Genomic DNA, 25275 nt, shown 5'->3' with positions numbered 1-25275 from the left:
GCGGTGGTGGAGGTGGGAACAATGGGGTCTTTTAAGAGGCTCCTGGATGGCTACATGGAGCTTAGAAGAATAGAGGGTTATGGGTAAAGCCTAGGTAGTTCTAAGATAGGGACATGTTCGGCACAGCTTTGTGGGCTGAAGGGCCTGTATTGTGCTGTGTGTTTTCTATGTTTCTATTAGTGTTGGTAATGAAAGAAAATAAGATAAGAAAATAGACGCAGGAGTAGAGTAGGGCACATGACCTGTCACACTTGTGCTGTCATTCAATATGACCGTGGTTGATCTCACCTCTTCTTCTGTGCCAGCTTCCTATAGTTGTACCATGCCCTGATCTTTGAAAATTTATCCACTTGCTCTTTGTATTCTCAATGATCTAGCCTTGGCAAATCTTTGGCCAAGAATTTCAGAAATTCATCTCCCTCCCTGAGGAAGTATCAACAACCTCAATTTTAAATAACTATTCCCTTGTAAATCTGTCTCCTTGTTTTGTAATTCTCCCACTGTTTGGAGTACTGCGCAGATGCAACAGAAGCGTTCCCGTGCAGGTCTGGCTAAAGCTTTAAAAAGCCAGTCTCTGTGAAAGAGAGGTACAGCCTAGCAGGCAATCATCATGGGAGCGGTCATCATCGTAGTAGTCTGAGGCAGGGTGGTAAGACTCTGTGTCAACAGGGCTTCGGCGAGAACAGGCGGAGGCAAGGTAAGTAGATAAATTCATTCCTTATTTCTTATTTAAACCTTGAGAGAATTGGGGTTATGTCTACAGAGCCGGTGTTCCGTTCTGAATGTCGGATGTAAGATTTCCAGGAGACTTTCAGCCTCCCTGATGGCTACGTCTGCACCAGGTGCATCGAGATGCAGCTCCTTAGAGACCTTGTTAGGGAGCTGGAGCGGCAGCTGGATGACCTTCGGCTTGTTAGGGAAAGTGAAGCAGTGATAGACAGGAGCTACAGGGAGGTAAACCTCTAAGGCCGCAGGAGACAGATAGATAGGGCGAATGTCAGATAGTGGAAAACACCCCTGTGGCCATCCTCCTCCACAATAAATACTTCATTTTGGGTACTGCTGGGGGAAGCAACAGTGGCCGTGCCTGTGGCACTGAGTCTGGCCCTGTGGCTCAGAAGGGTAGGGAACTGATGAGGTTGGCAGCAGTGAAAGGGAACTCTATAGTCAGGGAGACAGATTGGCGATTCTGTGGACGCAAAAAGGAAGCACGGATGGTAGTTTGCCTCCCAGGTGCCAGGGTCCATGATGTTTCTGGACGCGTCCACAATATCCTGAAAAAGGAGGGTGAGCAGCCAAAAGTCGTGGTACATATTTGTAGCAATGACATAGGTAGAAAAAGGGAGTAGGTCCTGAAAAAATAATATACAGAGTTAAGAAGGAAGCTGAGAAGCAGGACCTCAAGGGTAGTAATCTTGGGATTACTGCCTGTGTCATGTGACAGTGAGGATAGGAATAGGATGAGGTGGTAGATAAATGCGTGGCTGAAGAATTGGAGCAGGGAGCAGGGATTCAGATTTCAGGAAATTGGGACCTCTTCTGGAGCAGGTGAGACCTGTACAAAAGTAACACTCACAACATGCTGGAGGAACTCAGCAAGTCGGGCATCATCCAAGGAAAAGATCAGTCAATGTTTCAGGATGGAACCCTGTGTCCTGATGAAGGGTTCCGGCCCAAAACTTCGACCAATCTTTTCCGTGGATGCTGCCCGACCTGCTGAGTTCCTCCAGCATGTTGTGAGTGTTGCTTTGACCTCAGCATCTGCAGATTATTTTCTGTTTACCTGTACAAAAGTGATAGGTTACACTTAAATCTGAGGGTGACCAATATCCTTGCAGGCAGATTTACTAGAGCTGTTGGGAGTGGTTTAAATTGATATGGCAATATTAATTTGTATGATAGAGCTGAGGATGGGCCAGCAGATTTACAAGTAGATGATGAATGCAACATAAACGTAAGGAAGGCAATGATTGGATACAAATGCAAAATTATATTGTTAAATAGTTAAATTGTACCACAAAGATGATATTCAAAAGGGCAAAGAATGCATGACTGAAAGTGCTGTATTTAAATGCACGTAGCATTCGGCGTAAGGCGGACAAACCTGTGGCGCAATTAGAGATTGGTTGAGATGACGTTGTGGGCATCACTGAGTCTTGGCTAAAAGAAGGCTATAATTGAGAGCTTAACATCAAATGATATAGTTTATATTGTAAGGACAGGCAGCAAGGCGTAAGTGGTGTGTGGCTCTGTTGGTAAGAGATGGAATTTCATCTTTAACAAGAAGGGACGTAGGGTCAGAGAATGGTGAATCTTTGTGGGTGGAATTAAGAAACTACAAGGGTAAAAATGCCATTATGGGAATCATATATAGGTCTCCAAATAGTAGATAAGATGTGGGGTTGAGATTGCAAAGGTTGCTGGAAAAGTCATGTAATAAGGGTAATGACACAATTGTAATGGGGGACTTCAATGTGAAAGGGGATTGGGAAAATTAGGTTGGTGTCATATTGCAAGAGAGGTAATTTGTTGAATGCCTGCAAGTTGGCTTTTTTTGAGCAGATTGTGCTTGCGCCTACTTGGGTAAAGATTATCTTAGATTGGGTGTTGTGTAATAACACAGATCTTATTAGGGAGCTTAATGTAAAGAAACACTTAGGAGACAGTGATCATAATATGATTGAATTTATACTGCAATTTGAGAGAGAGAAGCATAAGTTACATATATCAGTATCACAATGGAAAAAAAGGAATTACAGAGGCATGAGAGAGGAGCTTGCCCAGGTGGTTTGGAGGAGGATACTGGCGGGGATGATGGCAAAGCAGAGATGGCTGAAATTTCTGGGAAAAGTTCACAAGGCACAGACAAGCTATCACACAGAAGAAGAAGTTACTAAATGACAGGGGTAGGGGACCGTTGCTGACAAGGAAAGTTAAAGACTGCATAAAAGCCAAGTAAAGGTTGTACAAGTAGAAGATGGATGATTGGGAAGCTTTTAAAATTCAACAAAAGGCAACTAAAGAAGCCATAAGAAGGGAAAAGATGAAAAATGAGGGCAAACTAGCCAATATTATAAAGCAGGATACCAAAAGCTTTTTCCAGTTATAAGAAGAGTAAAAGGGAGGTGAGAGTTGATATTGGACCTCTGGAAGATGATACTGGTGAGGTAGTAATAGCGGACAAAGAAATGGCAGATAAACTTAATGGGTACTTGGCATCTGTGTTCACCGTGGAAGACACAGCATGGTTTCTGTAAAGGGAAACTTTGCCTGACAAATCTGTTAGAGTTCTTTGAGGAAGTAACAAGCAGGGTGGACAAAGGAAAGGTAGTGGATGTCATTTACGTGGATTTTCAGAAGGCATTTGATAAGGTGCCACACATGAGACTGCTTAACAAGATGAGATCCTATGGTGTTACAGGAAAGATACTGGCATGGATAGAGGAATGACTGACAGGCAGGAAGCAGGAGGCAGTGAGTGGGAATAAAAGGGGCTTTCTCTGGTTGACTGCCTGTGATGAGCGGTGTTCCTCAGGGGTCAGTATTGGGACTGCTACTTTTCACATTGGTTATCATTGATTTGGATCTTGGAATTGATAGCTTTGTGGCAAAGTTTGTGGATGATAAAAAGATAGGTGGAGGAGTAGGTAGTGCTGAGGAAGCAATGCAATTGCAGCAGGACTTAGACAAATTGGAAGAATAGGTAGAAAAGTGGCAGATGGATTACAGTTTTGGGAAATGTATGATAACGCAGTTTGGTAAAAGGAACCATAGTGCGGACTATTAATGAAATGGGGGGTAGCTTCAAACATCAGAGGTGCAGCAGGACTTAGGAGTCTTTGTGCAAGACTCCCAGAAGGATAGCTTACAGGTTGAGTCTGTGGTAAAGAAGGCAAATGCAACGTAGGCCTTTATTTGAAAGGAACTAGAATATAAAAGCAAGGAGATAATGCTGAGCCTTTATAAGACACTAGTCAGGCCGCACTTGGAGTATGGTCAACAGTTATGGGCCTCATATATATGAAAGGATGTGTTGTCATCGGAGAGAGTCCCGAGGAGGTTCATGAGGATGATTTTGGGAATGGGCATTAACATATGACGAGCATTTGGCAGTACTCAATGGAAATCAGAAAAATGCATGGGGATCTCATTGAAAGCTACCGAATGTTGAAAGGACTAGATAGAGTGGATGTGGAGAGGATGTTTCCTATTGTGATAGGTAACCATAATTAGAGGGCACAGCCTCAAAATTGAGGGGAGACCTTTTACAACAGAAGTAAGGAGGAATTTTTTTAGCCAGAGAGTAGTGAATCTGCAGAATGCTGTGCCACAGACTGCGGTGGAGGCCAAGTCCGTGGGTATATTTAAGGTGGAAGTTGATCGTTTCCTGATCGGTCAGGGCATCAAAGGATATGGCGAGTTGGCAAGTGTATGGGGTTGAGTGGGATCTGGGATCAGCCATGACGGAATGGTGGAGCAGACGTGATGGGCTGAATGACCTGATTCTGCTCCTATGTCTTATGGTCTCAAATACCTGACAGGAACCTTGGATTGATTCAATAAAATTACCTGTCATTTTCCTGAACTTTAAAGAATATGCATCTAATTTATTTAGATTCTCTTTACAGGGCAACTCCTGCATTCCAGGAAGTAGCTGAAGGAATCTGCCTTTGGCAGCCTCATTGTCAGCATGTCCTTTCATCACTCTCCAGAGCCCTGTCCTGTGGTGACCATGTGTTAAGTTTACATCTGCCTGAGGCCTTCCATTAAACAGGCCCATGCATTCACTTTTCCCTAATTAGGAAGCGACCTCACTATATGGAATGGGATAGGGCTGATATTTGAGTGACAGCTGCAATGCTTGGAAATCCTCCCAGGCTTGTTGGCTTCAGGCATAGCAGTAACACGACTGTGGGATTACTAGAGTAGCAGCAATTTCTCAGCAGTTGGAGCTGAGTCTATGGGACTTGATTTACAGTGATCATTAGGGTGAAGGTTACTGTGGAGAAAATGAAGAACCTCAGCATGACACCTCTCACCCATCACTAACACCCTAGTGTGCTTAGTGGGTTGAAATGGGTATAGAAACATAGAAACATAGAAAGCCTACAGCAAAACACAGGCCCTTTGGCCCACAAAACTGTGCCGAACGTCCTTACTTTAGAAATTACCGAGGGTTACTCATAACCCTCTATTTTTCTAAGCTCCATGTACCTATCCAGGAGACTCTTAGAAGACCCTATCGTATCCGCCTCCACCACCGTTGCCAGCAGCCCATTCCACACACTCACCACTCTCTGCGTAAAAAACATGCCCTTGACATCTCCTCTGTACCTACCTCCAAGCACCTTAAAACTATGCCCTCTCGTGTTCGCCATTTCAGCCCTGGGAAAAAAACCTTTGACTATCCACACAATCAATGCCTCTCATCATCTTATACACCTCTATCAGATCACCTCTCATCCTCCGTCGCTCCAAGGAGAAAACGCCGAATTCACTCAAATTATTTTCATAAGGCATGCTCCTCAATCAAGGCAACATCCTTGTAAGTCTCCTCTGCACCCTTTCCATGGTTTCCACATTCTTCCTGTTGTGAGGCAACCAGAACTGAGCACAGTACTCCAAGTGGGGACTGACCAGGGGCCTATATAGCTGCAACATTACCTCTCGGCTCCTAAACTCAATCCTGCAATTGATGAAGGCCAATGCACCGTATGCCATCTTAACCACAGAGTCAACCTGCACAGCAGCTTTGAGTGACCTCTGGACTCTGACCCCAAGATCCCTCTGATCCTCCGCAGTGCCAAGAGTCTTACCATTAATACTATATTCTGCCATTGTATTTGAGCTACCAAAATAAACCTCCTCACACTTATCTTGGTTGAACTCCTTCTGCCACTTCTCAGCCAAGTTTTGCATCCTATCAATGTCCCATTGTAACCTCTGACAGCCCTCCACACTATCCACAACACCTCCAACCTTTGTGTCATCAGCAAATTTACTAACCCATCCCTCCACTTCCTCATTCAGGTCATTTATAAAAATCATGAATGGCACGTGGGAAAGGGCACGAGTGCTATTGCCTTTTTTATGTATCGGTGGGAATCCATGCCTCTATCCATCTGTCATCAAGAACAGGACCTGTACTCTGTGTGGTTGCAGTGTTGCTTGTTAAAAATAACGTTCACAGATAAGGAAAGTCCACCATTGTTCATAGTATTGAACTTCATGTTCTTTTGAGTACTGTTTTACTGGCTTGCAGCTTCATTCCCACACTTTATTAGAAAATATCCTCCCATGGTTTAAATCAGGGATTCCCAAACTGGGGTCCACAGACCCCCTCCCCCCCCCGCCCCAAGTAAATGGTAAGGCTCCATGGCATAAAAAAAGAATTGAGAACCGCTGGTTTAAATAGATGCATTTTCATCCGTATTATCTTTGACTAGGCTATCAACATCTCCCCTGAGTTAACACTCTTACTGGGCCACAAAGTCGCAGACTCAAGTCCCACTCTGGTGATCTTGGCACGTAATCTTGGTTAGCTCTTCAATGCACTGTTGTGGTTCTTGCAAAGTGTTCCCAAAAATACTTGATGCAAAGCTAGTTTATTGAATTAAAAAAACTTTTTGTTTCTTCAGGTCAGTTATGCAGGAAGAAGAGCAGAGTAATTGTAATGATATTCAGAAAGTTGCAGGGATCTTATTTTGTCTCACAGAAACTATCCTTGACGTCACTAAAAGAATCTGCACAGGAGATAGCTATGTACTTGCCTATCTGCATAAAATAAAACTGTTACAAGTTTTTAATAACAAAGTAAACGGCAATAATTCAAATCATGCTCATTTCATTTCATAAAATGGATAAGTAACAAACAAAAATTATGTTTAAATTTTCTTTCAGTTTATGTTGCATTCAAAATAGTATGTGCTTCATTTTCAAACAAAAGGAAATCTGCAGATGCTGAAAATCCAAGTAACACACACAAAATGCTGGAGGAACTCCAGCCTTGGCCCGAAATGTCGGCTGTACTCTTTTCCATAGATGCTGCCTGGCCTGCTCAGTTCCTCCAGCATTTTGTGTGTGTTATGTGCTTCATTTTGTTCAATTGATGTTGAGTTCTGGTGATAAATTCTCTTTGAAAATTTGCCCTATTTGTGGCCATAAGACTGGCGTTTCTAATAGCAATTAAGTCATCCATTCGTACTGCAATGCCTGGGTAAATTTCTCATCGCCACCAGCTCCAGGGAAAAAGCCAATTAATAACAACTCATATTTTTCATTCATCAATAGGCAGAATTTGGGCCTTATGTAACATTACTGGCTGCTTCACAACTACCTCTGGACTGTCCTCTCCCTGGAGTTCAAGGTTGTTCATTTTCAGCTTTCCAATGTCAGAGCCTTTATCAGGCAGCTCTGGCTTGTCCATGCCATTCTGATAGTTGCTTACTCTGCTTTAGGAAGGTCAGCCAAATGTTACACTCAAAGAAAGAAGACTTCACCTACATTTCAATCAGCAAGAGAGCAGGCAAAGTGGATATAGACATTTTTGTCTATATTGTGTTCTTTCCGAAAGTGCACCATGTAACAAAATGCTGGAGGAACCCAGCTTTGGAGGTCAGGTAGCACCTGTGGAGAAAAATGAATTGTCAGTAGTTTGGGTCATTTGCAGGGTCTCGGCCTGAAACGTTGAGTATTTATCTCCATCCATTTATCCTTCCTGACCGGCTGAGTTCCTCAATCATTTTGGGCATGTTGCTCAAGATTTCCAACATCTGTAGAACCTCTTGTGTCTCAATTCATAGCCAGAGGTACGTCTAATTCTGTATTTGATATGTTAGTTAGTTATCTGGTCTGAGAGCCGTTAGTAGGTCATTGATGTGTTCTCAGCCATTTTTTGAGATCATGCAAAGTGAGTTGATTTGAATGGAGACTGGACAGTGTAGTGCTGGGGAAGCTGAGATAAATACAATACTGAGCAATTCTGGCTGAAGAAGGTTGTAAAAAGTTTAGCCTTGTCTTTAGTACCCGTATAGTACAGCGGTGTATCAGTTCATATAACCCTTTACAGTGCCAACAATCGCGATTGGGATTCAATTTCCACCAGTCTGTAAGGAGTTTGTATGTTCTCCCTGTGACTTTGTAGATTTCCTCCCACATTCTAAAGACACACGGTTAGGGTTAGTAAGCTCAAAACATGGAGACACTTGAGGGCTCCCCCCAGCACATCCTCAGACTACGTTGATTGTTTTCACAAACAACGAATTTCGCTCTATGTTTGATGTATATGCGACACATAAAGCTAATCTTCCATACTAATGCGCTGGGCATCGCTAGCATTGAAGGTAGGGATTTTCGACGGTGGTTCTCCTCCTCCCATTAGCTGCTTAATTGTTCTCGACCATTCAATGCTGCATGTAGCTGGACAGCAGAACTTGATTCCCTTTCGTTGAGATAGTTTAGCACTCTCTATTACATGCTGTTTTGCCATTTTGCACACGTGGAGTCCTGTATTGCAGCCTCACATGCCTGGTACACTTTTGCTTTTAGATGTGCTTGCTACTCTGGCATACCATTCTGAACTCTTCTTTGAACAGGGGTTAATACTGTTTTGATAATAATGGTGGATTTAGAAATAAACCATTTCATAAAGTTATAAACTGTGATGATGTACTTTCCTGCCTTTATTAACTCTCATGAAAGGTCAGTTTTTTGAGCTGCTAGATCTGTTCCAAGTCTATCCTATTTGGTACACGTATCCTCAGTGTGAAGATGGACTTAGTGTCTACAAGGATTGTGAAGGGTAATCAATTTAATTCAAGTTCAATTGTCACACAACCATACATGAATACTCATGAGTACAGCCAAACAAGATAGCATTACTCTGGGGCCAAGGCGCAAAACACAGTCACACACAGCACACAGCACAAAGCACACATAGCACGTACCAAATAGAAAGATACAGCCACTCAATAAAAGAGTCCAAACTCAAGCTGCCAAAATCTGCAGACAACCACAACAGAGCCTGTCTTCTGTCGAGGGAACACTGGGCAGGGGTGGGCAGCACCAACTCCAGCCTGGACGCCCTGACTCACCGTCCCCGTGGGGCGTACCAAGTCTGATGCCTCTCTCCTGGCAGCTACACTGTTCACCTCTACTAATGCTGACATGGAGAGAAGCAACTGGCACAGGAAGATCGAGGCTGAGTAGTTTCATCTCTCCAATTGCTTTGCTCACTGCATCCTAGATCAAGGTTGGGAATCACGTCACCCGAACTTGTCTAACTCAGCCGCTTGTGGAGCTGAGCATTAAAGTTCCCCACCCAGAGTACTTTCTGTGTTCTTGCTGCTTTCAACTTTTTTTCACCAAGTTCAACTATGAGGAATTCAAATTAATCGGCTGAGGGAATATAGCAATAAGGAGGAATACTTACTGATATTTGACATGATACTGTGAGACTTCAGGATTTCAAGGGCAACTCCTTTCAACGTATGTCAAAGTGTGATTCTGCAAGTAGAGATGCATCAGCATGTCATTTAACTAGTCTGTGGGACAGCTCTCATAATTTAGGTATGAATCCCTAATTAAGAGAAATTTGGATAAGTACATGGATGGAAGGGGTATGGAGTGCTGTGGTCCAGATGCAGATGGATGACACTAGACAGAATAATAGTTCAACATGGACTAGATGGGCCAGTTTTGGTGCTGTAGCGCTCTTTGATTGTATGACTATGTTTATAAGAAAAACTTTGCAAGATCATCTGGAATAAGAACGATATCTGAATTCAGTGCCCAAGTTGATGTCAGGTACTTTTATTATTTCTCTCTTGTGATAATGGCACAACTGAGTGGCTGGCAGATCAGTCCACCTAACTGGTGTGGAGTCACATATAAAAAACACCAGGTAAAGACAGCAGATCTCCTTTACAAGTAAACCAGGTAATTAACTGAACTTAAACTCCACCACTCCTTAAGACCTAGGTTTCATGGAGGGCTACTTTTTACAGCATTCCTATTCGGAGAGCTCAGCCATTGCCAGGAACAACTGGAAAAGTGGGCCAAGAGGAAGAAAAGAAAGTGATGAGACAGCCAGAGCAGCCTATTTCTGTCTGAACTAAAGACATACATCTTAATGAATGGTGACACTAAGAAGTAAACAAATAAATCCCAGTTTCTCCTTGCCAGCCACATTCTATCTTGCCTCTGTTGTTGTACACAAGAGTCTCCATAAATCCCTAATAGAAAATTAAAAGCTACTCTAAAACATAAAAATCAGTAATTGCCAGCGTCACCTCAGATTTCCACATATTGCCATTCGTTCTATGACAAGTGTATTACAGTCAACTTTACACTTTAACAATACTTCACATACATTTACATATTCATAAATTTCAAATTTATAAATTCCTATAAATTTCAATGCTAGGGAATTGTCGTTTTAATGTTTAGCAGAGAGGATCATATGTAAATGATAGCTTCCTAAACCAATCTTATTTTTTTGAACAACATTAAATGCACAGGAAATATTAACAGATTGGAATGAGCTTATATATTTGATTACAATCTCAACAGGCATCAAAAGTGTAAATCGAAGCAAGTGGGTTGAAAATATTTCAAGAAACCCATTTATTTATTTAGTGATTAATGTACATGAAGAGAAGAGGATATCATTATCCAAACCAATTTCTCAGAGATAGGATTGCCAGCTTTACACAAGGAAATCAAAGTGGATAATTCAAGGAAACATCTGGAACATATAAACAACGAAATGTGGCCTGGGAGCACGTAGCTGTAATGTCATACAAGACACTCTTAGTTTCAGTCTTGTATCCAGGACTAATCACCGCTTGCATCAAACTATGCAGCTTCACTACAAATAACACTCTCAGATTGAAAGATGAGCCACAATGGTGCTTGTATGATTTTACAGTTTGATTATGCCCACAAGTTGTTGATAATAAAAATTGGAATTTGTGTTCTGAGGGGTGCAATTCGGAGGAGAGTGGTAAAAATCAAATACCACCATCAAAAGCACCTAAATAGATGAATTCCTCTGAATGGTTGGAATGTTTTCTAAATACCATTCAGCATGCCACAATATTTAAAGATGTCTTTTAGTCTCTCTCAATGAGATTGGAATTTATCTGAGAAAATAAAAGGTTATAAAGCTTTATTAGAAGAGGTAACTGTTGAAAATTCGATGGCAAACTAATGGCAAAGATGATTTTGCTATCAGTCACCTCACTATCAATGCTTTCTTGGACATGAATGCATAAACATGGCAGTGCCTGTATCTGCTACTTACCACTAACCAACCAGAGTGGTTTTGTGATTCTCATCTGGTCAGCATCACAGAAGTAGGGAATGATCCAAAATGACAAAGGGTGGACCCAGGAGAGAGAGAGATTAAATAACTCTATTCTTTATTTTACTTCCATTACCATAGAGCTCCACTCTGAGCAATTGCAAAAGAAATCTCATACTTGTGACCTGCATACAGAGAGGCAATAAATGGAAGAGCTTGTTTCAGAGAATTTGTCACGTACGCATTGTAGTAACCTCACAGCAGAAAGTGAGCAGAGTACAAATTCAAAGTGATCACTTTCTATTTAGTGCAGCCAACTTCCTGTTTTGATACTCAGAAAGATAAAAATCAGTTTAAATCAAGCGTTTTTTAGTCATTATTTTTTAATTTGCACACTGAGCTATTGTTGGCAACATGGTCATTGTGACCTGTAAGTCAAAAATAGAAAAAAAAACAAAATGCAATAAATCCAGAGTGTGATTTTTAACATATGTTAAATAAATCCACTGTACCTTGAATCATCTTGGTGGTACTTTTCTTTCTCATTGCCTTCTTGTTTGATCCTGCATTTTCAGTTTTCATGTTAGCCTATAAATGTAATCGGGTTGGTAATTACCCATTCACTCGTGCCTATTCAAGGAGCAAAAAGAATGTTGCTTCAATGTTTTAAAGGTCAATTCATGATATTGCCTGTTCATTGAAACTAATGACATTGGCAACAAATAATCCATCGTGAGGAATCTGGAAAAATGAGCATTCAGCTGAAGGATTTGCTCCAGATTCCACCATCTGTAGTCACTTGTGTCTTCAGTAATATTGGCAACTATCTATTGACAGACCCAGCTTTATTGACTTCTGAAATCTGAAATAGAAGTCCTTTGCCTTTCTGATCTTGAAAATGGAATCTTTTCTTTTTCTTTTAGACAAAACATTTCTTTTCTCTCCCCACAACATTTTGGACCAATGGAAAGGAAGCTCCTGTTCTGGAGAACTATGATAACATCTCTCTCACATAGTAAAGCCGCAAACAAGGAAATCTTTCTCTGCAATATCTTCAGTATATCATGTGTCTCCATGTCATAGAGTCATTGAATACTACAGCACCTGTCAATGCCAGATTGTTATTCTGCCTAATCCCATCGAACCACACCAAGACCATAACCCTCCAAAGCCCTCAAATCCATGTATTTATCAAAACTTCTCTTAAAGTTTGCAATCGAACCTACATCCACCACTGCCATCTCATTCCACATTTGAACCATCCTCTGAGTTAAGAAGATCCCCCTCAGACTCCCTTAAATATTTCATCTTTCACCCTTAACCTATGACCTCTAGTTCCAGTCTCACAAGATCTCAGTGGAAAGAGCATATTTGCATTTACCCTATTTATACCCCTCATAATTTTATATACCTCTATCAAACCTCCCCTCAATCTTCCACACTCCAGAAAATAGTCATCCTTTTTCTATTGCTCAAGTTCTGAAGTCCCAGCAACATCCTTGTACATTTTCTCTGTATTCTTTCAATCTTTTTGATATTTTTTCTAAAAGTTGGTGGCCAAGACTGCACTAAATACTCCAAATTCTGCCTCATCAATGTCTCATACAACTCCAAAAAAAATCCAAATCCTGCAGTCAATACTCTGACTAATGAAGGTCTCTGTGCCAAAACCTTTCTTTACGACCCTAAGATCACAAGCTCTGGAATTTCTTCTCAAGTTCTCTCAGCATTTCCACCTCTCTTTCCTTCTTATAACCTGTCTCTATGACAAAGATCTTGGTTGTGTTTGGACATCATCTTATTTAGCTTGATGGTAATTTCCTTTGCTAGATAAAGCTGCATCTTAGATAATTTTGTTAAAGTTGAGTTAATAATTATGTTTTTATCATCTCATGAATGATATTCTTCTCTCTAATTTTTTGTGCAATTTATTTTGCATATTTTATCAATGTTACACAAAAATGGTTTGAAACAGAAGGAAAGCTATGGTATTGAATTGGAAAAGATACAGTTTTAGAAACACAAAAATAGTCACCCTTACTAGATGGAGAAGCCATTGGGGGCAGCATCTAATTAATCAATTGTCTAAAATTTCTATTCAACCAGTTTTCTAGCTTGATCATTGACAATTATGTGAGGCCTTATACCTGTGTATTGTTATGAATGTGTTTGAATGTAATGTGTAAAATGTGAGTATGCATTATTTTTACAGAAAATCTGTTTGTTTATGTTTCAATTAACTTGTTGCAAATCTCTCTTCCTTGAACTTCTTCTTGTTTTCAGTTTCTTGAGGGAACCAAGGTACCTGAAGATTCAAATCAAAAAGTGACCAAATAAATTATGGTTTTATTTGACTGCAGAATCTTCCATGTGTTCTGAAATGTACTGGAACCTTTATAAATTCAACATATCCTGCTGAGTCCCAGCTTGTCTGTAAAATCTTATCCTATTGGCTCTATTTTTATAGTTCCAGCTCACATGTGGAAATTCTAAAAACATGTGCCAAATGCTATTCAGACAATATTTGGGCATATGCTTGATTTCTATTTCAATACACAAGATTACATTGATATTTAAAGAAGCTATATGCAAACAAATTATCAATTATTCATCGGCAAACAAGAGAAAATCTGCAGATGCTGGAAATCCAAGCAACATACGCAAAATGCTGGAGGAACTCAGCAGGCCAGGCAGCATCTATGGAAAAGAGTAAACAGTCAACGTTTTGGGCTGAGACCCCTCAATAGGACTGGATTTTGTGGAGAAATGCTAGTAGTTTAGCACAAAATTTCTGGTATTTGCTGGAAACAACAAACATCCATAGAGTGCAAACAAGAATTAATGCTTCAGACCAGAGGAACCGTTTATCTTTCCACGGATACCCCCTGATCTGCTGAGTATTTCAGCAGTTTCTGCTTTTATTTCAATTAGTCAGGCACCACAGTTTTAAGAAATTTTCATTAACTTAGTCCTGGCACATGAAGGAGGATAGGCATAGATGATTAAGGCAAGTGTGAATATTAGAGTTTTAAAAATTATCTATATTTATTTTTTATGCCTGTCAGCTATTGATAACTGGTTATCACCCTACTGATCATGGATACAGCATTTTCTGAAGAATTTTAAAGTCTAACCCACTACACTGGCAGAAACAGAAACTGAGAGACATGTCATAGAACTCATAATGCATAATTTGAATTTATTGCAAATTTGTCTGAAAACTGGGAGTTTGTACAAAAGTGGAAAAAGGGTTCGAAATTTGTATTCCATGCCTTAGCTATTACTTAAAGGTTTGTTTCTTTGTATAAATCATGGATCACACCCAAGCTACGTGTACTTTAGACAGCACTGTATCAGCTATGTACTGCATTTCCCCGCCACATATTGAGAGTCCTCATCAGTTAAACATTTAAGTTGCTTTAATTATCATAAAAGCTTCTTGAACAAGATAAATTGTTGATTGTTTTCGAGTGACTCCTGCTTAAATGTGCATTGTATAATGATGAATAAAGAAATACTGTTTATTGTGTTTGAAGGTGTTAGCGTAAGCATTTTCTAAATCCACACAGGAAAAAGAGGATAGAATGCAAAAGAGTGAGACAGAGAAAGAAAATGAGAGGGGGAGAAATGGAGAGAGGGAGGGAGGGAGAGGGAGAAACAGGGAGAGGGGAGAGGGAGAGGGAGAAATACTACTATTACTAATCATAATACTTTATTGATCCTGAGTAGAAAATTCTTTCGTTACAGCAGCGACAATTAAAAACACAACTTAGACTTAACAGTGGGCAAACTTAACTAACACTAAAGTACAGAGTAATAATATACACAATGATAATGTACCAATGGGCTATAATAATGCACAAAATAATGAAACAGAAACTATTATACTATGATGTGTGTTCTGTCACACAGGGTTGAACTGTTGTATATGCTTGTTGCTTTTGGTAGGAAAGGCTTTCTGTAACAATCTTGTCACAGTGGAGCTGAATCAGTCAGCTTGAAAGGGTGCTCTGCTATTTAGTAGGTTATGGAGAGGATGTGCCTCATTGTCTATAATGGATAACAGTTTGTTTAATGACCTCCTCTCCACCACTAGCTCAAAAGAGTCCAGGTTGCAGCCAAGGACGGATCCAGTCTTTTTGATGAGTTTATTTAGTTCTTTTGCGTCACCAGCACCAATGCTGCTCCCCCAACATAAAGCTGCAAAGACTATACTCACTACAAGAGACTGGTAAAAGATCTCCAACATCCCACTGCAGACATTGAAGGATCGCAGCTTCCTTAGAAAATAGAGTCTGCTCATCTCCTTCTTGTAAACAGCCTTGGTGCTGGTTTTCCAGTCGAGGTGAGCACCCAAGTATTTGTCCTCCTTCACTACCGCAACTACTTCTCCCAGAATGTATACAAGACTCACCACAGTCCTCTTCCTCCCAAACTCAATCACCATTTCCCTGGTTTTGGCCACATTCCGGAACAGGTGATTCCTCCCACACCACTCCACAAACTTGTCCACCAGTCCTCTGTACTCCGACTCCCACCCATGTCTGATACACCCAACCACCACAGAGTCATCAGAGAACTTCAGCAAGTGACAGGACTCTGATTTGTACTGAAAGTCTGAGGTGTACCGTGTGAACAGAAACGGAGGCAGGACAGTCCCTTGTGGTGCTCCAGGTCCACTTACCACCAGCTCAGACAGAGAACTACCCAGCTGTACTAAATGGGGAATGAGTGAGAGAGGGAGAGAGAGGGAGAAAAGGAGAGCATGGGAGAGGGAGAGAGACAGACAGACAAGCAGACAGAAAGAGAAGGAGAGAGAGAATAGAGTAGTGATGTGTTTGGTCCAATTCACTATCCCAATGTTGATTAACGTATCACTTTTCTGAAATTACAAATTTTACTTCCTGTTCCTACTTAAACAGTGTGGAAGGGTTCACCAGGTTAGAGCAATGTTGGATAATATTCTCACATACAGTATACTTCATGCCAGTAATCCAACCACAAACAAAATTTTTCTGCAAAGTATTTCTTGCGTTAATACAGAATGCTATGTTCTGGTATGACAGATTACATAAATGAAATAACTGATTATGTAAAAGAAATCATCCATTCTTCAGCTTCCACCCACCTTGGCACAATACGACCACAAAGGACAATGAAAAAGTTTCTTTTCCAACCACGTGTGAAGGTGTTCGTTCTATCTTCCGCTTTATTGTACTGTCAGAAAGGGGGATATCATTATTCTATGAGGTAGAATTTATTCACATGATTAAGTTCCTGAAAACATTGGCTTGCTGGGTCACTGGGGTGTAGGCATTCTCCAGTTTTCTTGGTAGTTGTGGTTAGTGGTGGAGAGTATATGGAGGAGATATTGTCCCACATGCCCTTAGCAAACCATCTTCCACTGGAAGTGATGAATGTAGACAGAGTAGCCATGACAATCACCCAAGAATCTACTCCACTGTCAATCATTTAAATAGATTACTTACTAGAACAGTTAAATACCCATATCATTTAGACATCGAAATAGGCAGAATAAAATTAATATATCACTTATTGGATACTATTACTGAACTGTAAGCAAAATGAAGATCCATAGATATTTATCGTACAGGAGAATCTGTTCTGATTTTGTGCAAATCTGTATGGTCCTACATGTATATGTTCTGTATCTGTAACATTTTTTTACATTTTTCATATTTCAGAAGTTTTTCTTTTAGTTCCCCTTTAATTGAAGTACTGTCTTCTATCTTATCTGTTGTTTGTGGCAAAACAGCTGTCAAATATATCATATTTTTGTTGGGGTGTTTAGAATGGATTCCATTAGATTAGCTATGAATTCAAGCGAATGGAAGTCAGAGAAATATTTACTGACCTACAAATTCACCTGACTACTGTACCATTTCACAGTCTTCTACTCCACAGAAACAAGTTTTCTCTAATCTTTTCTCCCCTACTTACTGGCAGTTTTAAGTTGACGAAGGGTCTCGGCCTGAAACGTCGACTGCGCCTCTTCCTATAGATGCTGCTTGGCCTGCTGCGTTCACCAGCAACTTTGATGTGTGTTGCTTGAATTTCCAGCATCTGCAGAATTCCTGTTGTTTAAGTTGATGACTACTCATTTTCTCAACATAAAATGATTACTCACCCCTGCTCATTCGATCGAGTGCTGAATAATTTAAAACTCTGTTAGACTTTTTTTCTTAGCACTGACTTAATGCAATACAGTTTGCAACATCAGCAGCGTTTATGGTTAAAGGACAGATATCTGGCTTTTTGGAGATAAAAAAACTACTTTCTCCACTGGTGGCAGCCGGTCCTAGTTTAACACCTTGTGAAGGGACATACCCAGGCTCAGTAATACACAAGCTTGGTGCCAGAAAATGAGCAACAAAAACATTGTTAGTTTAAATGTTTGAACATGGCCGTGGTTTTGATAAATGATGGAGCAGCTTTGACAATCCAGGTAGCATTTTCCTGATATAAATTATAATTTCTATTAACAACTCTAACTCCTACGTGGCACTGACCTGGTCATAAGACATGGAGTGTCAGTAAATTCCAGGCCCCACTTTATCTAATGAGTGCTTCAAAGGAAAACCTCAAAACTAAATTAGGCTCAATGCAGGATTTTGAGCAAATAAAAACAAGCAAATAAAGCAGAAATGTGAATTTATGATCCGCTGTACCTCATTTTTACTTGTTTCCATCAACTCAGGAAAAAGAAGGACATTTTTATTTCATGTTTTTACCTGTTCTGACATGGTTACTCCCAGTGCAATGAATTCAGTATGTGATCCAAAGAGGAAAAGCACAGGGAAGAGAAAAACAACAATCGGAACCAGAACAATACAGCTGAGGGTTAAGATTAAGGAAAATGCACAGATGGACAAAATTGAGAGCCACATAAGGCTGGTGTACTGGGGAACTGAGAAACCTTAGTCCACAAGCCACTGTATATTGGAATGAGGGTGAGAGTGTGGAGCAATTCTATCCATTCCTTCAGAGATATAGATGTCACAACTATCCATCCTGTTGCTCTGGAACTGAAAAGACAGTTAACCACGTGGATGGAACCGAAGTCATAGGTAGGCCAGCTGGGTGAACACTGTCCTGCCTGAAGGATGGGCTTTTGAAATAATCTTGTAGTTTCTTAAGTACTATTACTGAGTTAAGAAGTATTTAAATTCAATATTTATTTAATGAGTTGATGATCTTGCTGAATGGTGAAACATGTTTAAAGGGCAGATGGCCACTTCCTGTTTCTAACTCTTACACCTGCTTGTAGATGTTTTCATGAAGTTCAGTGAGTGTGAAAATTTTACCGTTTTTAGAAGCGGCTGTGACTTCACATTAATTTAATGCTTAGCCAGCAAGTTAACAATGCCCATTGTGCCCACAGGATTTCTTGAGCCATCTGGACACAAGCTGGGGTCTGATCAGCCCCAGCTAGGTCACCTGGAGGAGGTTGTTTGATGTTGAAAGACCCGAAACACCCGATGATTCCAGGAACATCACTGAAGATGTGTCCAGAAGCATCAATAGATGTATGTACACAGCATGTGGCATCTGCGGATTTCTTCAGTAATGCTGACCCTCCAGCAGGTGGCGATACTGTGCAGGGGTAATCACATGAGCTTTCCCCTTCATTTTACACCAGGGGTCCACAGACCCTTGCTTAATTGTATTGGTCCATGGCATAAGAAAGGCTGAGAGGCTTTGCTTTACACCCACTAATAAACTGTGCCAGTCTCAGGGGTCAGAATGAAAGGATACGTAGTAGTCTTCTCCACTGTCATTGGCTCATGGTAGTTTATAATAAGGTACATGATACAGGACCCCAGAACAGTCAGCATGTAAACAGCAAGAAAGAAGACAAAGAAGAAAAAGAAGCGGTAATTCCTTCTCCCGACACAGTTATTCACCCATTTACAATGGTGGTCAAAATCCTGGAATAAGAAAAAGCATCTTTCAACTTTGATAATTCTGCATCCCTTTATATGACATGCCATTTATATACGATCCACAACTGATCATCTATAATAAACTAGTTATCCAATCAGTTGATGAAATATTTTCAATATGACCTCTGATCCAAGTAGAATTAACTCATTGCTGAAGACCATAAGACATAGGAGCAGAATTAGGCCATTTGGCCCATCAAGTCTGCTCTGCTATTCTATCATGGCTAATTTATTATCTCCCTCAACCCTATTTCCCTGCCTTCTCCCTGTAACCTTTGACACCCTTACTAATCAAGAACTGATCAGCTACTGCTTTAAATATACCCAATGACTTCTCCTCCACAGCCGTCTGTGGCAATGAATTCCATAGATACACCACCCTCTGGCTAAAGAAATTCCTCCTCATCTCTGTTCTAAATGGACATCCCTCTATTCTGTGGCTGTGCCCTCTGATCCTAGACTCCCCCTCTATAGGAAACATCCTCTCCACAACCACTCTATCTAGGCCTTTCGACATTCAATAGATTTCAGTGAGATCTCCCTCATTCTTCTAAATTCCAGTGAGTACAGGCCCAGAGCCATCAAATGTTCCTCATACTGTACTTTAATTTCTCAAGGTTGAGGGAGTGCTCCTGACCCATTCCAAACATAGAACAGGGTAAAACAGGACCAGCCCCTACAGTCCCTTCATCCATGACGCCACATTAAGCTAACTCCACCTGCCTGCACATGCTCTACACCTAGTGGCCACTTTGAGTTACACCAAACACCAGCTCACTAATGCAAATCAGGCAATAACGTGGCAGCATTTCAATGCATATAAACATGCAGACATGGTCAAGAGCAACACACACAAAATGCTGGAGGAACTCAGCAGGCCAGGCAGCATCTATGGAAGAAAGTATAGTCGATGTTTTGGTCCTGCTGAAGGGTCTTGGCCTGAAATGTCGACTGTACATTTTTCCATAGATGCTGCCTGGCCTACTGATTTCCTCCAGCATTTTGTGTGTGTTGCTCGGATTTCCAGCATCTGTAGATTTTCTCTTGTTTGAGACATGGTCAAGAGGTTCAGCTGTTGTTCAGATCAAACATCAGAATGGGGACGAATTGTGACCTCAGTGACTTTGACCATGGAATGATTGTTGGTGCCAGACAAAGTGGTTGAGTATCTCAGAAACATGTGATTTCCTGGAATTTTCACACACAACAGTCTCTAGAGTTGACAGAGAGTGGTGCAACAAACAAAAAAAAACATCCAGTGAGTGGCAGTTCTGTAGGTGAAAAGCCTTGTTAATGAAAGAGGTCAGAGGAGAATGGCCGGACTGGTTCAAGGTGACAGGAAGACAACAGTAACTCAAACAACAACAGGTTACAACAGTGGTGTGCAGTAGAGCATCTCTGAACGGACAACATGCTGAACCCTGAAGTGAATGGGCTACAGCAGCAGAAGACCACGAACATACACTCAGTGGCCATTTTATTAGGTACAGGAGTGTGGCCACTGACTATACAGTATACCCACCTTTCTTTCCTGCCTATTCTTGTGCCTCTTAGATGCTGCTGTTACATCTGTTTCCACCACTTCCACTGGCAGTGCATTCTAAGCATCTTTTATTCACTGTGTTAAAAAAAAAGCCTTTAAATCTCCTTTAAACTTCCCCCTCTGCCTTTAAACCTGTGACCTCTGGTATTTGACATTTCTGTCCTGGGAAAGTGACTCTGACTGTACAAAAGAGTAAAGAGAAATTAAAATGCTGCTTTGTTTGACATTTTTCCTCATTATTCACAAATTTACCAATTTTTGTGCTGACTGCAAAATTCCTAGTCGGCCTACCTACATTTTTTATCCTGCTCATTCACAAGCAACAAAGGCCCCAGCGCTGATTCCTGTGGAACACCTCTGGCCACGGACCTCCCGTCAGAATAACTGCCCTCCACCAGTATCCTCTATCTCCTATGGCTGAGCAAGTTTTGAATCCAGTCTACCAAGTCACCAAATATCCCATGCATTTTAAACTTTATGTTCAGCCTACCATGAGGGACCCTGTCAATTGGCTTCCGAAGGTTCACGGAGACAACATCCATTGTCCTACTCTCAACATTCATTTTCACTACTTTCTCACGAAGCTCGGTCAGGTTTGTAAGGGATGATGTCACCCTCCGCACCTGCACATCCACAAAGGCACGCTGGCTATCTCTCCCGCCTTTTCAAATACAAGTAAGCCCTATCTGTAAAAGCATACAACAGCATCTGGGTGCTTTGAAGAATCCAGAAAGCAGTGTTATTGGCAAAATAACACTGGTTCTTGGCAAAATCAGGCTCAGTTCAGTGTTATTGCTGCAACTTTGCAATGTAATGGTCTGCAAAATGTCATCAGCTCTTAAAGCTCCAATCCTCACGCAGCTGGTGCTTTTAAAATAATATTGTAGCTTCTTAACTACTATGACTGAGTTAAGACTTATTTAAATTCAGTATTTATTTAATGAGTTGATGACCTTATTGAATAGTGAGGCAGGTTTAAAAGGCAAATGGCCAATTCCTGTTTACCTCTTACAGCTGTTTGTTTGATTTTTCATGTATCCAGTGAGAGTGAAAATGTTGCAATTTTTGTAACAAGAACCTGTGACTTCACATCTATTTTATGCTTAGCCAGCATGTTAAAAATGGCCACTGTGTGACCAAAATACGAGTAAATCCTCTTGGATTCCTCATGGCGGCTCGTGACTGCCCTAAAGGAAGGTTTTCCCAAATCTGCATCTAAAATACAGCATGGTAACAGCCTTTCAGCCTACAGGGTCTACTACGACAACCAACCATCCATTTACACTAATCCTATCTTATTCCCAAAACTTCTCTTCCAACTGCTGATCAACTCCCCTCCTATTCTACCTCTCACCTATGCACCAAGGATAATTCACTTGAGTGCAGACTGTTCACAGTGGAATATGTGTGGACCGTCTCAGTGAGACGTGGGGTTGCCTTGCGAAGTCCCTCAGTGGCAACAATGACTTCCTAAATGCCATCAAATTGAAGGAGCCCATTATACAGCTTGTTTTGTTTTGCAACTGTTCAACAAGCAACAGCCTCAGGATCTGGGAGTCACCAAGGATTGAAATGTTTGTCGCAAGGTGACATTCCGAGGTGTTTGTCTGACGCTGGGAAAACGTCAAACATGCTGATTTAGGTCATGAACATAAGACCCCCTGCCCAATTTAGCAATCGACTCAAATTTCCCTGGATTTAATCACTATCATAATTGTCATGAACAAATTCAAAATTTTGCATTTTTTCTTCCTGTTCAAATTTGTAGGCAAAAATATCCATTGCCATACACCCATCCCACTAACTAATAAAAGGAAGTTAGATTAAAACTTCTAGGTGCTGGATTTTTCACTTATATTAAATCTTTCTATTAATTCATAAAACATTTCTGGCCATGGTATCAGAATTAATAAATACAAAGGGGTAATGCTATCAAAACTCACCCGGGCCGTACACTTCGGCCATCGAATAGACTGACCATGTAACAGACCATCCACTTTTTTTATTTAAAGAAAATAAAGGAGCTGCATCAGGTGATAAACTGTCAAGTGAAATTACTTTGACTATACTTCCATCATTGCAGAGATGCCATCTGTTCCAATTAGTCAACATTTGCAGCAGTTGTGTCATGGGAGCCACTTTCCTTGTTTACTCTGTAAATTAGTTTGACAATTTTATACCTTATGCTACTCATTCCTTTATTGCCTTTGAACAAAAAGCAAAATGAGGTGGCCTGTAACAAGGTCAGTCTATCTGATTCTTTCAACTGTATAACCCAGTTCATAGCAAAACGCATCACATGCAGAATAGTTGCCTATTACTTTAAGGGTTGTAGTTTATAATTAATAGACATGCAGTTGCCATCACATGTGCCTCTGTTTGTGTATCTGGATCGACGCCTACACCTGTGCATCTGGATCAACGCCTACATCTGTACACCTTTAAGGGTAAACACAAAATAATCTGCAGATGCTGTTGTCAAGGGAACACTCACAATGCACTGGAGGAACTCAGCAGGTCAGTCAGCATCAGTTGAAAAGATTAGTCTACGTTTCGGGCTGAAACCCTTCGTCAGGACTGAAGGAAGAACTTTGGGGAGGGTTTGAAGAATGCTGGTAGTTGAAAAAAACAGTAACTTTAAAGACAAAGGAGTGGGGGAGGAGAAGCAGGGAGGTGATTGGCAGGAGAACAATGCGAAGTAGTAGAAGGAGGCGGAACTATGAGGGAGGTGATGTGAAATAGGGATAGAGGAAGGGAGGGAGAGGGAATTACCAGAAGTTGGAGAATTCTATGTTCATACCAAGGGGCTGGAGACTACCTAGACGGTATATGAGGTGTTGCTCCTCCAACCTGAGATTAGCCTCATCATGGCAGTAGAGGAGGCCATGTATGGACATATCTGAATGGGAATGGGAAGCAGAGTTGAAGTGGGTGGCTACCAGGAGATCCTGTCCGTTGTGGTGGATGGAGTGGAGGTGCTCGACGAAGCGGTCCCGCAATCTGCGTTGGGTTTCACCGATGTAAAGGAGGCCGCACCGGGAGCACCGGATGCAATAGATGACCCCAACAGATTCGCAAGTGAAGTGTTGCCTCACCTGGAAGGACTGTTTGGGGCCCTGAATGGTGGCAAGAGAGGAGGTGTAGGGACAGGTGTAGCACTTACGCTTACAGGGATAAGTACCGGGTGGGAGATCCGTGGGGATGGACGTGCGGATAAGTGAGTCGTGGAGGGATCGATCTCTGCGGAAAGCGGAGAGAGGTGGAAAGGGAAAGATGTGCTTAGTGGTGGGGTATTCATAGAATTCTCCTACTTCCGGTAATTCCCTCCCCCTCCCTTCCTCTATCCCTATTTTACATCACCTCCCTCATAGTTCCGCCTCCTTCTACTACTTCGCATTGTTCTCCTGCCAATCATCTCCCTGCTTCCCCTCCCCCAGCCCTTTGTCTTTAAAATTGCTGTTTTTTTCAACTACCAGCATTCTTCAAACCCTCCCCAAAGTTCTTCCTTCAGTCCTGACGAAGGGTTTCAGTCCGAAACACCTTTAAGGGTGTCACTAGGGAAAAATCAGGGGTTGAAATTAGCTTCCATGACCACCACTATCACCTTTATTTTTAGCAGCTAAATTGCTCACACATTTTGGAGTTCCTACTTCCAGCAGTCAGAGCAACTCTATTTTCCTTTTCCTAAAATGCATCAATCATTTACACTGGAATAAATGCTTATCACAGGTAATGCCTTGTTATTTTTATGATTACATTAGAAGATGACAAAAAATGGTCTAAAATTTCTGACTTTTCCAGCGAACACTCAAGTAGAACTTAGGAAGTCCAGTGGAACATTGAATCTGTATACCACTGTCACGGCCAGCATTTATTGCCCATCCATAATGGCCATTGAGGATGTGGTGATCAGCCACATTCTTGAACTGCTCCAGTCCTGCTGGTGAAGGAACTTCCATCATGTTGTCAGGTAGCAAGTTCCAGAGTTTACAGCTAGCAAAGGTAGACACTGGTAATATTTCCAGATCATGATGGTATGCAAGTCAAAGGGAAAATGCAGATGGTTTTCCCTAACTCTAGCTTTCATGTCTCTGGTGATTGTGCTGGTGGGTTTGGAAGGTGGGTTTGGAGGAGCCTGCTGTGAGCCCCAGTGCACTGGTAATGGAGGGAGTGCACGTTTAGGTGGATGGTGGGATACCGGTTAAGCCAACTGACCTGGGTGATAACAAGCTTCTAGAGAATTGTCGACAATGCGTTCATCCCATCAAATGGAGAGAATTCCATCATGCTTCTGACTTGTGCCTTGTAAATTGTATAAATGCCTTAGGATGTCATTTACTGAAGGATATCCAACTTCTGCCCTACTTTTGTAATCATGACATCAGTGTGACTGATCCAGTTGTGTTCCTTGTGAAGGGTGACAACACCTTCCCCCCCCGCAGGATATTGTTGGGCAACTCAACAAC

General features: G+C 41.3%; 1 long non-coding RNA gene across 2 annotated transcripts in view; it reads left to right on the top strand.

The window, feature by feature from the left end:
- Positions 1-201: 201 nt before the first annotated feature.
- The window catches only part of LOC134345235 (uncharacterized), a 39143-nt gene continuing 14069 nt past the window's right edge, over positions 202-25275 (top strand). The window contains exons 1-2 of one of the 2 annotated variants that reach the window (XR_010017641.1): positions 202-697; positions 18705-18849. This is a non-coding gene — a long non-coding RNA (uncharacterized LOC134345235). The remainder of the gene's footprint in view (positions 698-18704; positions 18850-25275) is intronic. The other variant, XR_010017640.1, reaches the window with a different exon arrangement.

Source organism: Mobula hypostoma, chromosome 4, assembly GCF_963921235.1.
Source record: "Mobula hypostoma chromosome 4, sMobHyp1.1, whole genome shotgun sequence".
NCBI lineage: Eukaryota > Metazoa > Chordata > Chondrichthyes > Myliobatiformes > Myliobatidae > Mobula > Mobula hypostoma.
The sequence above is the reverse complement of the archived record's forward strand: the minus strand, read 5'-3'. Positions and strand labels throughout refer to the sequence as shown.